Genomic DNA, 17,828 nt, shown 5'->3' with positions numbered 1-17,828 from the left:
GTTCAGCTAGATCCGTTCCTGCTATTTACATTTAGTGCAGTGCGTCCTGCTCACAGTGTTCAGCTAGAGCCGTTCCTGCTATTTACATTTAGTGCAGTGCGTCCTGCTCACAGTGTTCAGCTAGATCCGTTCCTGTTATCTTCTAGACTATTTACATTTAGTGCAGTGCGTCCTGCTCACAGTGTTCAGCTAGATCCGTTCCTGTTATTTACATTTAGTGCAGTGCGTCCTGCTCACAGTGTTCAGCTAGATCCGTTCCTGTTATCTTCCTACTGACAGGCAGGCTTGTCTGGTTACAGTATATAAAGCTACCTGAAGAAAATTACAGGTGTTCTATTTGATCCTATTAGTACCACGGTCAGGCAGCTAGACTATTTACATTTAGTACAGTGCGTCCTGCTCACAGTGTTCAGCTAGATCCGTTCCTGCTATTTACATTTAGTGCAGTGCGTCCTGCTCACAGTGTTCAGCTAGATCCGTTCCTGCTATTTACATTTAGTGCAGTGCGTCCTGCTCACAGTGTTCAGCTAGATCCGTTCCTGCTATTTACATTTAGTGCAGTGCGTCCTGCTCACAGTGTTCAGCTAGAGCCGTTCCTGCTATTTACATTTAGTGCAGTGCGTCCTGCTCACAGTGTTCAGCTAGATCCGTTCCTGTTATCTTCTAGACTATTTACATTTAGTGCAGTGCGTCCTGCTCACAGTGTTCAGCTAGATCCGTTCCTGTTATCTTCCTACTGACAGGCAGGCTTGTCTGGTTACAGTATATAAAGCTACCTGAAGAAAATTACAGGTGTTCTATTTGATCCTATTAGTACCACGGTCAGGCAGCTAGACTATTTACATTTATTGCAGTGCGTCCTGCTCACAGTGTTCAGCTAGATCCGTTCCTGTTATCTTCCTACTGACAGGCAGGCTTGTCTGGTTACAGTATATAAAGCTACCTGAAGAAAATTACAGGTGTTCTATTTGATCCTATTAGTACCACGGTCAGGCAGCTAGACTATTTACATTTAGTACAGTGCGTCCTGCTCACAGTGTTCAGCTAGATCCGTTCCTGTTATCTTCCTACTGACAGGCAGGCTTGTCTGGTTACAGTATATAAAGCTACCTGAAGAAAATTACAGGTGTTCTATCCCAGCTTAGTGCAGCTACAGGCCATTAGTATGTCTGGAAGGCCAAGAAGGAGAGGCAGACAGTCACAAGCCAATAAGAGAGGGCAAGCAGGCTCTGTGTCTAGTGCTGGTCGTGGAGACGGTGCATCCTCATCAGCACGTGGCCATGGGACACGCTTGGCCTTTTTTTCGGCAGCTGGCCGTGTTGAGCCGCAACATGCGGAAGACTTGGTCGAGTGGATGACCAAGCCGTCCTCATCCTCCTCATCCTCTCTCACCCATGCCCAGGGTGCTTTGTCTGGCAAAGCAGCGGCCTCTTCCCTCAGCTCAATGTCATCAGTGACTCCTTCCCTAGCTCCACCATGTCCTCATGAGGATTCCCTCGAACTGTTTGACCACAGTGTTGGGTACATGCTCCAGGAGGATGCCCAGCGTTTGGAAGGCTCTGATGACGATACTGAGCTCGATGAAGGCAGTAACATGAGCACGGACAGAGGGGGTGCCCAAGAAGGACAGCAATCTGGCAGTCATGCTCCCCCTGCTTCAGCATACTGCCAGGTTTGCTCCAGTGATGAGGAGGGAGGGGATGATGAGGTTACTGACTCAACGTGGGTGCCTGATAGGAGAGAGGAGGAGGAGGAGGAGGAGGAGGAGGAGGAGGCGGCGGCACATCACCAACGAGGCAGGATGCCCTCCAGGGGCCAGCCTAAGGGCAGCACATTGACTGCATCACACTCCACAGCTCCACATGTGCAGGGCGCTGCAGTCTCTGCGCGTTATTCAAAAAGTTCTTTGGTGTGGGCCTTTTTTGAGACGAGTGCATCAGATCGCACCGCTGCTATTTGCAACATATGTCTCAAGCGTATCTCGCGTGGCCAAAACATCTCCCGCTTGGGTACCACATGCTTGACCAGACATATGTTGACCTGCCATGCAGTTCGTTGGCAAGCGTATCTAAAAGACCCACACCAAAGAACAAAGAGGATCTCTCCTTGCTCCTCATCAGCTGAGATTTCCAACCCCACTAGACCTTCAGTCCTCTCTGAGACCTGCAGTGAGAGGAATGAAGGTGTAGAATTAGGTGTGTCACAGCCAAGTACTTGTGGGCAATCTGCTTTTGGTACACCGACGTCAGATTGTACCAGGCAAATTTCCCTGCCCCAGCTGCTGCACCGCCGAAAGAAGTTTGCTCCCAGCCATCCACATGCCCAGCGGTTGAATGCTAGCTTGGCAAAATTGCTAGCACTTCAACTGCTGCCTTTTCAGTTGGTAGACTCTGCCCCCTTCCGTGAGTTTGTGGAATGTGCGGTTCCTCAGTGGCAGGTACCCAAACGCCACTTTTTCTCACGGAAGGCGATTCCGGCTCTCTACCGGCATGTGGAAGGCAATGTCCATGCCTCGCTGGACAGGGCAGTCAGCGGTAAGGTGCATATTACCGCTGACTCATGGTCCAGCAGGCATGGACAGGGACGTTACCTAAGTTTCACGGCGCATTGGGTGACTCTGCTGGCAGCTGGGAAGGATGCAGGACAAGGTGCAGTAGTGTTGGAGGTTGTTCCGCCACCACGCCTCCAAAATGCTGATTGTGACACACCTCTCTCCTCCACCCCCTCCTCTTCTTCTTCCTCCATGGCCTCTTCCTCGGAACTAGCGGTGCTCCATAGGCGTTCAAGGGGCTACGCAAGTACGCAGGCCAAAAGATGCCATGCGGTGCTTGAGCTGGTGTGCTTGGGGGACAGGAGCCACACTGGGGCAGAGGTTCTGTCAGCTCTGCAGGGGCAGGTTCAGAGGTGGTTGACGCCACGCCAACTTAAGGCAGGAATGGTGGTTTGCGACAATGGCACCAACCTCCTCTCTGCCCTCCGACAGGGACAAATGACCCATGTGCCCTGTTTGGCTCACGTCCTTAACTTGGTGGTGCAGCGGTTCTTGGGCAGGTACCCGGGCTTACAGGATGTCCTGAGGCAGGCCAGGAAAGTCTGTGTGCATTTCCGCCGGTCATATAATGCCAGTGCTCGGCTGACGGACCTCCAAAAGGAGTTTAACCTGCCCAAGAACCGCCTAATCTGTGACATTCCCACCAGGTGGAACTCAACGTTGGCCATGCTGCAGCGGCTGCACACGCAGCAGAGGGCCATCAATGAGTACCTGTGCGACTATGGCACCAGGACAGGGTCAGGGGAGCTTGGTTTTTTTTCCCCACACCAGTGGGCCATGATCAGGGATGCATGCACTGTCCTGTCACCATTCGAGGAGGCCACGAGGATGGTGAGCAGTGACAGTGCATGCATCAGTGACACTGTCCCCCTTGTCCACCTGTTGGAGCACACGCTGCGTGGAATAATGGACAGGGCACTTGAGGCAGAACAGAGGCAGGAAGAGGAGGACTTCCTTAGCTCTCAAGGCCCCCTTTATCCAGACAGTGTTCCTGCATGCCCGCCGATCACACAGGAAGAGGACGAGGAGGAAGAGGAGGAGGAGGAAGATTGTGTCAGTATGGAGGTGGAGCCTGGCACTCAGCATCAGCAGCAGTGTTTAAGGGATCAGTCCCAAGAAACACATGGACTTGTACGTGGCTGGGAGGAGGTGGCTGCGGACCATGTCGTTCTTAGTGACCCAGAGGACTCCGGACCGAATGCCTCAGCAAACCTACGCTGCATGGCCTCCCTGATCCTGCAAAGCCTGCGTAAGGATCCTCGTATTCGTGGTATCAAGGAGAAGGACCAATACTGGCTGGCAACCCTCCTTGATCCACGTTACAAGGGTAAGGTTGTGGACCTTATCTTGCCATCGCAGAGGGAGCAGAGGATGAAACATCTTCGGGAGGCCTTGCAGAAAGGTCTGTGCAACGCGTTCCCAGAGACTGGGAGGTTACAAACTCCTGTTTCTGGACAACGTGTTGCTGAGGCTTCGGTCAGTCAAAGAAGGAGCGGTGGAGAAGGTGGCCGTCTGACCGATGCGTTCAGACAATTTTTTGGTCCGCAGCCCCAAGGTATGATCGGTTCCAGCAACCATCGCCAGCGTCTGTTTTACATGGTGCAGGAATACCTAGGGGCAAGATCAGACTTGGACACCTTTCCCACCGAAAATCCTCTGGGTTACTGGGTCTTGAGGATGGATCACTGGCCAGAGCTTGCACAGTATGCAATTGAGCTACTGGCCTGTCCTGCATCCAGCGTTCTTTCGGAACGCACATTCAGTGCTGCTGGAGGCGTGGTAACCGATCACAGGGTGCGTCTGTCCACCGACTCGGTCGATCGGCTGACCTTCATAAAAATGAATGAGTCTTGGATCACCACCAGCTACCAAGCACCTGATGCTGATGTAACCGAATAATTTTTTTTGAAATCTCAGATCCCTTCAAAGACTGCCTATGCTGATGCTGAGTGACTATCCCTGAGTAATTATCCTCTTCCTCCTCAATCATCACGCTGATAGCTTGTAAGAACATTTTTGGTTCTGGGCGCCACCACCAGTGCCTAAGGCCCAATTTTTCAGCCCCTGTTTAACAGGGGCGTGTAATTACAATTTTTGATGTAATACTTTGCAGCAGGGCTCGTTCCTGCATTCCAACTAGAGTGTCTGTGAGGGGTTGCAGTGTTGTGGCACCAGCACCAGTGCCTAAGGCCCAATTTTTCTGCCCCTGTCTAACAGGGGCGTGTAATTACAATTTTTGATGCAATACTTTGCAGCAGGGCGCGTTCCAACTAGAGTGTCTGTGAGGGGTTGCAGTGTTGTGGCACCAGCACCAGTGCCTAAGGCCCAATTTTTCTGCCCCTGTCTAACAGGGGCGTGTAATTACAATTTTTGATGCAATACTTTGCAGCAGGGCTCGTTCCTGCGTTCCAACTAGAGTGTCTGTGAGGGGTTGCAGTGTTGTGGCACCAGTGCCTAAGGCCCAATTTTTCTGCCCCTGTCTAACAGGGGCGTGTAATTACAATTTTTGAAGCAATACTTTGCAGCAGGGCTCGTTCCTGCGTTCCAACTAGAGTGTCTGTGAGTGGTGGCAGTGTTGTTGCACCAGCACCAGTGCCTAAGGCCTAATTTTTCAGCTCCTGTTCAACAGGGGCATGTAATTACAATTCTTGATCTAATATTTCACAGCAGGGCCCTGTGAGGGCTTACAGTGTTGTGGCCACAGCAACACCTAAGGCCCAAATTTCTGCTGAGTATATAGGGCAGGACCCTACTTTCAAACATCTAACTTACAAACGACTCCTACTTGCAAACGGAAGGAGACAACAGGAAGTGAGATGAAATCTACCCCTAGGAAGGGAAATTCTCTCCTGTAAGAGTTAATATGGGAAAACAATTTCTCCTTTCCACTGATGCTTTCCAATCCTTGTTCCACAAAAAAACCCAAATTTTCAAAAAACATTTTTCATTGGGACAAAAAAGTGAGGTGAAATCTTCTGAAGAGGAGGAAAGACAGCAAAACAAATGTCACAGGGGTGATAACCCTTCCCTATGTTTTCCAAAAAGCTTAGAAAAGATTTTTTGGCTGGAGCTAAACACGTTAAAAATGTTCAAAATTACAAACAGATTCTACTTAACAACAAACCTACAGTCCCTGTCTTGTTTGCACCACCTGTATACTGCTGTTCAGAGTATATAGGGCCTGGGGGCCCCACACCTTTCCTTATTTTAATTTGGGTGCGGGGTTCCCCTTAATATCCATACAAGACCCAAAGGGCCTGGTAATGGACTGGGGGGTACCCATGCCGTTTGTCTCACTGATTTTCATCCATATTGCCATGACCCGACATTACATTAAACCCGCAAGCAGTTTTAAATGAGATTTTTTCCTTTAAAAATGACATTTGGTGCAGGGACTGTTCTAAGCACGGGAAACACGCGTCACTTTACAGGCATACTATAGACACCCCCCAGGTACGATATTTAAAGGAATATTTCACTTTTTTTTTTTTACTTTAAGCATCATTAAAATCACTGCTCCCGAAAAAACGTCCGTTTTTAAAAGTTTTTTTTGCATTGATACATGTCCCCTGGGGCAGGACCCGGGTCCCCAAACCCTTTTTAGGACAATACCATGCAAATTAGCCTTTAAAATGAGCACTTTTGATTTCGAACGTTCGAGTCCCATAGACGTCAATGGGGTTCTAACGTTCGTGCGAACTTTCGGTCCGTTCGCGGGTTCTGGTGCGAACCGAACCGGGGGGTGTTCGGCTCATCCCTATTGGTGACATCCACTGCACATTGTTGTTCACACATGTAATCTATAAGTTGAGGTGATGGGAACACTTGTTTTTTGTTCTTGGGGGTTTCTGGTGCTTCATTCTTGATTTGCTGGCAGCCGCTGACCTCATGTGGTTGATTGGGCCTGCTCAGGGGGCTTGTTGATTTCGGCCTGAATTCCTTTGCTTCAGGTTTAAGAGACTGTTCCTTTGCATGCGCAGTAGTAAGGTTCTGGATGTACTCACTTGTACGATCTGCAGAGAATAGAGGTTTTCCTGGAACCTCTGAGTTTTTTTATGATTTTTCACTTCCAGAACGACTTGTTCCCATGTAGGCAGCGGCCTCTGCTTCAGTAGCTGCAGCAGCAGTCTGTCGCTGCAGGATGAGCAATTTTGATTCTAATTCGGCTTCTTCTTGTGCTATGGCAGCTTTCTTTGCTGCTAACTCCTGCATCATCATTGCTTCTTTTTCTGCGTACTGTAGCTGGATGCGGGCAGCTTCTGCCTTGGCGCGAGCTTTAACTGCTGAGGACATCTTGCTAGCCCGTGAAGATCTGGACACATGCGAATGTGCATCATCTTGCTGGGCACTGGGAATGTTCTCCCTGCCTTGCCGTGTCGGCGGTAGCATGTCATCAGCCTGGTACTTTGTTCCTGATCTGAGACTCATGCTGCAGTAATGGCGTCTGTTTATTCCAGACTGCCACGTGGATGTCTTTTTACTGTTCTGCTTCGCGTTATTGAACTGTTGTATAACACTAGTCAGACAGCTTAACAATAATTCAGAAGTCAAGAAACGTGAGACATCAGATCTGTATTCTTTATCCCGGATAACTTTGTAAAACTACAACATAAGCATAAACAAAACATTTGTGTCAGTACATTAAACATTATACAGCAGCCTCACTCTATCAGTGAGAGTACTCACAGACAATCCCATCATTAGTCCAGGAATAGTTTAAGAGCTCTTCTTCATGCAGTGTATTAGATTCAGGAGCAGTAATGAAATGAAGGAAATACAGTTCCAGGTTAAAGGTTACTGCCTTTACTATGAGGAGAATCCTACTTCCTTCAAGCTCTGGCAAAGTAATAACCATCTCTGACCACTAGATGGCAACAACATAAACTAACATTACAGTATAAACTGTAACAGCACATTGCACATATTACTATGAACAATATGGGCAGAACAATAGAGGCCTGATAAAGTGTCCGCTAGGTTGAGGTCCTTTCAGTCAAACATGTAGGCAAGATTCAAGTCCACATGTATAGCCTGGAATGTGTGTTACAGGGAGGCTAACAGACCCTCAGTCCTCCGACATTCCACCGTAACCCAGCAGTTTGCCTGTCTCTAGGGCTGGGTGAGGGGTCTCCCGAAGATCTCCGGGGGGGGGTGCTGGGTCTTCATCAAAGGTTCACCGCAGCCTCTCACTCAGCGGCTCTGCAACAGCTTTTCCTGGATCTCCTCGTGCGCTCCATCGGCAGCACAGTCAGGCCCCTCCCTCTGTGAAGCACATCACGTCCTCATCCTGCTGGATGCTGTCAGATTGTTCTAAATACGGAAAACATGCGCCCCTTTACAGGCATACTATAGACACCCCCCAGGTACGAAATTTAAAGGAATATTACACTTTTATTGTTTCACTTTAAGCATTATTAAAATCACTGCTCCCGAAAAAGGGCCGTTTTTAAAACTTTTTTTTGCATTGATCCATGTCCCCTGGGGCAGGACCCGGGTCTCCAAACACTTTTTATGACAATACCATGCATATAAGCCTTTAAAATGAGCACTTTTGATTATTCATGTTTATGTTCCATAGACTTTAACGGTGTTCAAACTAATTTTTTGCCTGTTCGCATGTTCTGGATGCGAACCGAACCGGGGGGTGTTTGGCTCATCCCTACTCAGGAGACAATGGCAGGTTGCTGTGGTGGCGCTTAGCCCTGCATCCTTACAATTTCACCATCAGCTACCGACCCGTTAAGCAAAATGGCAATGCTGATGGGTTGTCCCGGCGAACAGATGTCACTCTGGCCTCCTAGTTCTGTACATCCCCAAGTTGACCCGAGAAAGATCAAGCCGGGTCCCAAGGAGGGAGCAATGTGACGGGAGTTACTGTTGGGCGCAAGGTGACAAAAAAAGAATGAACCATAAGAATATGATTGGATTGCTTAAAATGGGACAGTAATATTTATCCACAATATCTCCCGGGATATATGTAAAGACTATTCCTGGTTTGTTTGATTCTGAACTCAACATGTTAGTAGAGAGATCTGATCACATTGGCCTCTAGAACTGGCTAGGAGCAGGACAGTCTACTCGTACTATAGTTTGCTGCCTACTAGGCTGAGGAGGGGGGGAGATCACTGTTTGTATTGTTAGTTGTAATTAGCTCCTGCTATTGTGAGAAGGTGTCCTGTGTTTATACTACTGTGTGAAGCTTGGTGACCACAAGTCTGTCCTAAAGGTCATGTGTCTGAGTCATCTAATCTGGGTAAATGATTTAGTAAACTAGCTCATGTTAATTAGGTTTCTGGTTACAGTTGTATTGTTAGAGTAATATGAGCAGGAGGGGGGACCTCCTCTTTAACTGTATATAAAGACTTGTAAATTTGGTTCTAATAAAGAGTCTGATTCCTGTTTGACCCTCTGTACAGAGCCTCGTCTCGTACTTGGGGGGAAGAATTATTCGTATGGGTTTCTTGTTCGGCTGATTGGAGTGTTCGGTAGCTGCCTTTGTGTTCGGAAATGAAATGTCCTAAACGGCTTTAACCCCTTTCATACTCGGGGTGTCGTTCCAGGAGAGATGGGAGAGGAGTAAACACTGAGGAGGAGAGCAGACGGGGGATGGGAGTATACTCACTGAGGGTGTAAAGGAGAGATGGGAGAGGAGTGAACACTGAGGAGGAGAACAGACAGGGAGATGAGAGTATACTCACTGAGGGTGTAAAGGAGAGTTGGGAGAGGAGTGAACACTGAGGAGGAGAGCAGACAGGGAGATGAGAGTATACTCACTGAGGGTGTAAAGGAGATCTGGGAGAGGAGTGAACACTGAGGAGGAGAGCAGACAGGGAGATGAGAGTATACTCACTGAGGGTGTAAAGGAGATCTGGGAGAGGAGTGAACACTGAGGAGGAGAGCAGACAGGGAGATGAGAGTATACTCACTGAGGGTGTAAAGGAGATCTGGGAGAGGAGTGAACACTGAGGAGGAGAGCAGACAGGGAGATGAGAGTATACTCACTGAGGGTGTAAAGGAGATCTGGGAGAGGAGTGAACACTGAGGAGGAGAGCAGACAGGGAGATGAGAGTATACTCACTGAGGGTGTAAAGGAGAGCTGGGAGAGGAGTGAACACTGAGGAGGAGAGCAGACAGGGAGATGAGAGTATACTCACTGAGGGTGTAAAGGAGAGATGGGAGAGGAGTGAACACTGAGGAGGAGAACAGACAGGGAGATGAGAGTATACTCACTGAGGGTGTAAAGGAGATCTGGGAGAGGAGTGAACACTGAGGAGGAGAGGAGACGGGGATATGAGAGTACACTCACTGAGGGTGTAAAGGAGAGCTGGGAGAGGAGTGAACACTGAGGAGGAGAGCAGACAGGGAGATGAGAGTATACTCACTGAGGGTGTAAAGGAGATCTGGGAGAGGAGTGAACACTGAGGAGGAGAGCAGACAGGGAGATGAGAGTATACTCACTGAGGGTGTAAAGGAGATCTGGGAGAGGAGTGAACACTGAGGAGGAGAGCAGACAGGGAGATGAGAGTATACTCACTGAGGGTGTAAAGGAGAGATGGGAGAGGAGTGAACACTGAGGAGGAGAGCAGATAGGGAGATGAGAGTATACTCACTGAGGGTGTAAAGGAGAGATGGGAGAGGAGTGAACACTGAGGAGGAGAGCAGATAGGGAGATGAGAGTATACTCACTGAGGGTGTAAAGGAGATCTGGGAGAGGAGTGAACACTGAGGAGGAGAGCAGACAGGGAGATGAGAGTATACTCACTGAGGGTGTAAAGGAGATCTGGGAGAGGAGTGAACACTGAGGAGGAGAGCAGACAGGGAGATGAGAGTATACTCACTGAGGGTGTAAAGGAGATCTGGGAGAGGAGTGAACACTGAGGAGGAGAGCAGATAGGGAGATGAGAGTATACTCACTGAGGGTGTAAAGGAGATCTGGGAGAGGAGTGAACACTGAGGAGGAGAGCAGATAGGGAGATGAGAGTATACTCACTGAGGGTGTAAAGGAGATCTGGGAGAGGAGTGAACACTGAGGAGGAGAGCAGATAGGGAGATGAGAGTATACTCACTGAGGGTGTAAAGGAGAGCTGGGAGAGGAGTGAACACCTGCAAGTGCACCGCCCCACCATAGTGTGAAAGCACTGGGACTTTCACACTGGGGTGACTTGAGAGGCTCTTTTCAGGCGCATTACAGAAACTATTTCAAGCGCTAAAATGCCTGAAAAGCACCTCAGTGTGAAAGGGGTCTTAAGCTGGATGGTTCCATCACAATAATAACCCAAATAATGTCCCATGATGCACATTTATTGCCAATCTCATCCAGCAATACAGATTCATCAATCAACCTGCTGAAAAAAACAAACATAGTCCCTCCCACATCAATATGATCTTCTTCTATAGCTCACCCACATGGAATGACATGTCCCAGATCCTGCCTCTAAATGTAAACAAAGGGGTGGGGTCTCCTAGGTGATTTCATTGACCAAATATGGCTATGTGGGTATATTGGTTCTGTGACATCCGTGCTATCCATGCTCTTTGTTTACATAGCCAGGGATACCTGGCTTACCTATTTTATTATCCCCAGATGCAGAATTGTAGCCCCCCAGAAGCTTCTTACCATAATGTGAAAGTATTCAAATGTGTCCATTATGGCCGACCTACCATCAGAGCGATCCCTTCCAGCTCTGTGATGGTAATGCTCCCCTCCATGGTCGGTGGGTCCATCTTCTCTGGGTCTTCTTCCTGATTCGGAGTCTTCAGCCATCTTGATTTGCTTGTTGGGATGACTCTCATGCATCTGTATGAAGCTACTTCTGCCCGGCACAAAACTGTGCCGATATAGTACATTAAGCATCTATGACGGAAGAGACATCCACAGTCTACTGTTATAAACAAGCCACTGCTCGTCAGGACTTTACAACAGACGTCACCTCCTCTATATATCTCTGTATATAAATAAGGGGGTTCCAGGAACATTAACAGAAGGTATCTAAGGTGTCCCCAGAGCTTAAAAAAGACTTTCACCCATCCAATGCACTAGGTATTCTTTCACTCCTACACACATTTTTATTTTTTTACTTTTAAGTTAGCCCTACACCCAGCCACCGTTTTTTCCTTGGCAAGAATGACATCTTCTGTTCTCTGGGAACTCCTGAAACTCACATGTTGCATATCTCAGGAGGTTTCAGGTTCCATTCATGTGGCTGCAGGTGGGTGGACCCAGTGCCATCTCATCAGTGGGGTCGGGCTGCCCAAACCTGGAAGACGCATCAGAAACTTGATGATGTCAGGACCAAAGATGGAGGCACAGGACCCAGGATCTGACAGCGGTGCAGAGGATCACAGCAGGACAACCCAAGATCCAAATTGAAGAGAGGAAAGGGGGGGGGCATGGAGGAGAGTGAATGAAGTTCATCTTTCTGTTATCTAAAAAAGGTAAAGAACAACCTCTGATCCCGGTGATTGGATTTTGAAGTTTATTTAGATGAGAAGAGTTACAAAATAAAAGTGAAGATCAGAAGCTAGAGAGATCAACACAGACATTAACACAATGTATGAATTTCCAAAATACATTTTAAATTTTAAGACATTTACCAAGGAGTTTACACAAGTAACACATAAAACAATGACAAGAGACATTCATTTCTGGTTTTGTGGAGGTCTGACCATGACCCAATCTGTACAATATTAGGATACACACCTTCTCTCTACAGACTGATCAACAACACATTCTAAGGACATTCTGATGGCACATTCTAAGGACTGGTATGTATGGTTGGGATCCTCGACCCTCCATGCAGCCTGCAAGCTGGATAGCAGTATGGTCAGAGAGGTCACCCATGCAGTCTACCACTGGCCTAGCACAGGGAACCATAGAGATGAGGATCTGGGAAAGCACAGAATACGAGGCTCACAGGAATGGCAGGAGTATAGTGCAGCACTGGAGCGCTGGTCTTACAGGGAGACAGGAGTACATGAGTATCTAAGCAGCATTGGGATTCTGAGCATACAGAAACACAGAGGTAAAATGTATGAAGATTACTAAAGTGACAGGGGTCTCAGAGAATGTGGGTACACAAGGCATCAAGGACAGAAAGGAGATCTTTTGGAACTCCTAACATAGAATCCATAAAAACAAAGCATCACCGCGCTAACACATACTCCCCCCCAGAAAGCAGCAGTTCAACTGTGAGATACACACAACAAATGCAAAAAAAGAGATCCATCCGATGGTGATCTGTATGGGACACTCTGGAAGCTGATAACCGAGCCAGTGAGCCTTCTGCATGCTGGGTCCTTCCTTCCAATTTGGGTTGGCGTACCATCCATTGTACATCTGCAGTGACGCTGCACACAGAGAGGCCTCACTGTGAGTGGTGTCTATATTTTGCTTTTTCATATTTACTTTCACTGTTAAGTATCGAGGGGACTTTTCCTTATTTTCATCAGAAGAATATCTGCATTTTTCATTTCATCCACTTTGACATACATTAATTGATCTTTATACACAAATTTTTATGGTTTAGTGCAGTTTTTTTGTTTTTTTTTTAACATAGAATCCAGCCTACCCTCACTGAAAACACTTGGGATACAGAAATCACACTGGGAGACACTGGGAACTCTTAGGTACAGAGATCATACTGGGAGACACTGGGGTACAAAAATCACACTGGGAGACCCTGGGAACACTGGGAGTACAGAGATCACACTTGGAGACACTGGAAACACCGGGGTACAGAGATCACACTGGGAGACACTAGGGACACTGGGGGTACATATATCACACTGGGAGACACTGGGAATACTTGGGGTACAGAGATCACACTGGGAGACACTGGGAGTACAGAGATCACACTGGAAGACACTGGGGGTACAGAGATCACACTGGGAGACATTGGGGACTGGGGTACAGAGATCACACTGGAAGACACTGGGAACACTGGGGGTACAGAGATCACACTTGGAGACACTGGAAACACCGGGGTATGGAGATCACACTGGGAGACACTAGGGACACTGGGGGTACATATATCACACTGGGAGACACTGGGAATACTTGGGGTACAGAGATCACACTGGGAGACACTGGGAACACTGGGAGTACAGAGATCACACCGGAAGACACTGGGAACACTGGGGGTACAGAGATCACACTGGAAGATGCTGAGAACACTGGGGGTACAGAGATCACACTGGAAGACACTGGGAGTACAGAGATCACACTGGGAGAAATTGGGAACACTGGAGGTACAGAGATCACACTGGAAGACACTGGAAGACACTGGGAGTACAGAGATCACACTGGGAGAAATTGGGAACACTGGAGGTACAGAGATCACACTGGAAGACACTGGAAACACTGAGAGTACAGAGATCACACTGGGAGAAATTGGGGACACTGTGGGTACAGAGATCACACTGGAAGACACTGGGAGTACAGAGATCACACTGGGAGACACTAGGAACACTTGGGGTGCAGAGATCGCACTGGGAGATACTGGAAACACTGGGAGTACAGAGATCACACTGTAAGATACTGGGGGTACAGATATCACACTGGGAGAAATTGGGAACACTGGGGGTACAGAGATCACACTGGGAGACACTGGGAGTACAGAGATCACACTGGGAGACACTGGGAGTACAGAGATCACACTGGGAGAAATTGGGAACACTGGGGGTACAGAGATCACACTGGGAGAAATTGGGAACACTGGGGGTACAGAGATCACACTAGAAGACACTGGGGTACAGAGATCACACTGGAAGAGGCTGGGAACACTGGGAGTACAGAGATCACACTGGGAGAAATTGGGAACACTGGGGGTACAGAGATCACACTGGAAGACACTGGGAGTACAGAGATCACACTGGGAGACACTGGGAGTACAGAGATCACACTGGGAGAAATTAGGAACACTGGGGGTACAGAGATCACACTGCAAGACAGTGGGAACACTGGGGGTACAGAGATCACACTGGGAGAAATTGGGAACACTGGGGGTACAGAGATCACACTGGGAGAAATTGGGAACACTGGGGGTACAGAGATCACACTAGAAGACACTGGGGGTACAGAGATCACACTGGAAGAGGCTGGGAACACTGGAGGTACAGAGATCACACTGGGAACACTAGGAGTACAGAGATCACACTGGAAGAGGCTGGGAACACTGGGGGTACAGAGATCACACTGGGAGACATTGGGAACACTGGAGGCACAGAGATCACACTGGAAGACACTGGAAACACTGGGAGTACAGAGATCACACTGGAAGACACTGGAAACACTGGGAGTACAGAGATCACACTGGGAGAAATTGGGGACACTGTGGGTACAGAGATCACACTGGAAGACACTGGGAGTACAGAGATCACACTGGGAGACACTGGGAACACTTGGGGTGCAGAGATCGCACTGGGAGACACTGGAAACACTGGGAGTACAGAGATAACATTGGAAGACACTGGGGGTACAGAGATCACACTGGGAGACACTGGGAGTACAGAGATAACATTGGAAGACACTGGGGGTACAGAGATCACACTGGGAGACACTGGGAGTACAGAGATCACACTGGGAGACACTGGGAGTACAGAGATCACACTGGGAGAAATTGGGAACACTGGGGGTACAGAGATCACACTGGGAGAAATTGGGAACACTGGGGGTACAGAGATCACACTGGGAGACACTGGGAGTACAAAGATCACACTGGGAGACACTGGGAGTACAGAGACCACACTGGGAGACACTGGGAGTACAGAGATCACACTGGGAGACACTGGGAACACTGGGGGTACAGAGATCACACTGCAAGACACTGGGGGTACAGAGATCACACTGGGAGAAATTGGGAACACTGGGGGTACAGAGATCACACTAGAAGACACTGGGGGTACAAAGATCACACTGGAAGAGGCTGGGAACACTGTGAGTACAGAGATCACACTGGGAGAAATTGGGAACACTGGGGGTACAGAGATCACATTGGAAGACACTGGGAGTACAGAGATCACACTGGGAGACACTGGGAGTACAGAGATCACACTGGGAGACACTGGGAGTACAGAGATCACACTGGGAGAAATTGGGAACACTGGGGTTACAGAGATCACACTGCAAGACACTGGTAACCCTGGGGGTACAGAGATCACACTGGGAGAAATTGGGAACACTGGGGGTACAGAGGTCACACTGGGAGAAATTGGGAACACTGGGGGTACAGAGATCACACTAGAAGACACTGGGGATACAGAGATCACACTGGAAGTGGCTGGGAACACTGGGTGTACAGAGATCACACTGGGAGACACTGGGAACACTGGGGGTACAGAGATCACACTGGGAACACTAGGAGTACAGAGATCACACTGGAAGAGGCTGGGAACACTGGGGGTACAGAGATCACACTGGGAGACACTGGGAACACTGGAGGTACAGAGATCACACTGGGAACCCTGGGGGTACAGAGATCTCACTGGGAGACATTGGGAACACTGGGGGTACAGAGATCACACTGGGAACACTAGGAGTACAGAGATCACACTAGAAAAGGCTGGGAACACTGGGGGTACAGAGATCACACTGGGAACACTAGGAGTACAGAGATCACACTGGAAGAGGCTGGGAACACTGGGGGTACAGAGATCACACTGGGAGACATTGGGAACACTGGGGGTACAGAGATCACACTGGGAACACTAGGAGTACAGAGATCACACTGGAAAAGGCTGGGAACACTGGGGGTACAGAGATCACACTGGGAACACTAGGAGTACAGAGATCACACTGGAAGAGGCTGGGAACACTGGGGGTACAGAGATCACACTGGGAGACATTGGGAACACTGGGGGTACAGAGATCACACTGGGAGACATTGGGAACACTGGGGGTACAGAGATCACACTGGGAACACTAGGAGTACAGAGATCACACTGGAAAAGGCTGGGAACACTGGGGGTACAGAGATGACACTGGGAACACTGGAGGTACAGAGATCACACTGGGAACCCTGGGGGTACAGAGATCACACTGGGAACCCTGGGGGTACAGAGATCACACTGGGAACACTGGGGGTACAGAGATCACACTGGGAGACATTGGGAACACTGGAGGTACAGAGATCACACTTTGAGGCATTGCAAACAGACACTAGGAACAAGGGGGGTCTGGCTAGAGGAAGTCTAAGAATATTGGAGTTACAAGGAGTCTCTCGGAATGTAGAACACTGGGTGAATAGGGATCAATAGAAATCTTTTCAGGAAGCTGAGGACAGGAAGGAGCACTGGAACTTCATGTGCAAGCATGAATTCCGATCTTTGGGAATACAGGTGACAGATAAGCAGGAAAGCAGCAGATCTGTGACAAGGATTTTCTGACAACACGTTCCAATAACCTTCTAAGACATTCCAAGGACATTCTAACAATATCTTTTTAGCAAGTGAGCCGGTTATATAAGGAACCCAACATCAGCATTTACTGTAAACACTTAACCGCTTGCCGACCGCCTCACGCACATATACTGCGGCAGAAGGGCTCGTATAGGCAGAATCACGTACCTGTACGTTGCCCTTTAAGAGGTGGCCAGCGGGCGCGCGGCAAGCTCCATGAGTCAGGTCGCGGGTCCCGCGGACTCGATCGCGACGGGGATACCCGCAATCGCCTCACAGGGAGGAAGAACGGGGAGATGCTGATGTAATCAGCATCTCCCCGTTCTGCCTAGTGACAGTGTCACTCGATCTCTGCTCCCAGTCATAGGAGCAGAGATCAGTGACGTCACACACACAGCCCATCCCCCCTACAGTTAGTAATCACTCCCCTAGGACTGATTAACCCCTCCCCGCCCCCTAGTGGTTAACCCCATTCACTGCCAGTATCATTTACACAGGAATCAATGCATTTGTATAGCACTGATTGCTGTATAAATGACAATGGTCCCAAAAATGTGTCAAAAATGTCCGCCATAATGTCGTAGTCACGATAAAAATCGCTGATCGACGCTATTTAAAAAAAATATATATATTAATAAAAATGCAATAAAACTATCCCCTATTTTGTTCCCTGACACCCCTCATACATGTTTCAGAGGTTGCAATTCAGCAGGATCCTTTTCTCATATCTTCTGGGATTGTTAGAGTTACTCAGATATGGAAACAACTGGAAAAATTTGCCTCCAAAATCTCAAATAGCAACATAAACCTCACTAAATATAACTGTCTCCTATTTTCCCCTATCATCGGTCTTTCCATACAGAATATGAGATTGATCCACACA

The sequence above is a fragment of the Aquarana catesbeiana genome, linkage group LG01 (assembly GCF_042186555.1).
Source record: "Aquarana catesbeiana isolate 2022-GZ linkage group LG01, ASM4218655v1, whole genome shotgun sequence".
NCBI lineage: Eukaryota > Metazoa > Chordata > Amphibia > Anura > Ranidae > Aquarana > Aquarana catesbeiana.
The sequence above is the reverse complement of the archived record's forward strand: the minus strand, read 5'-3'. Positions refer to the sequence as shown.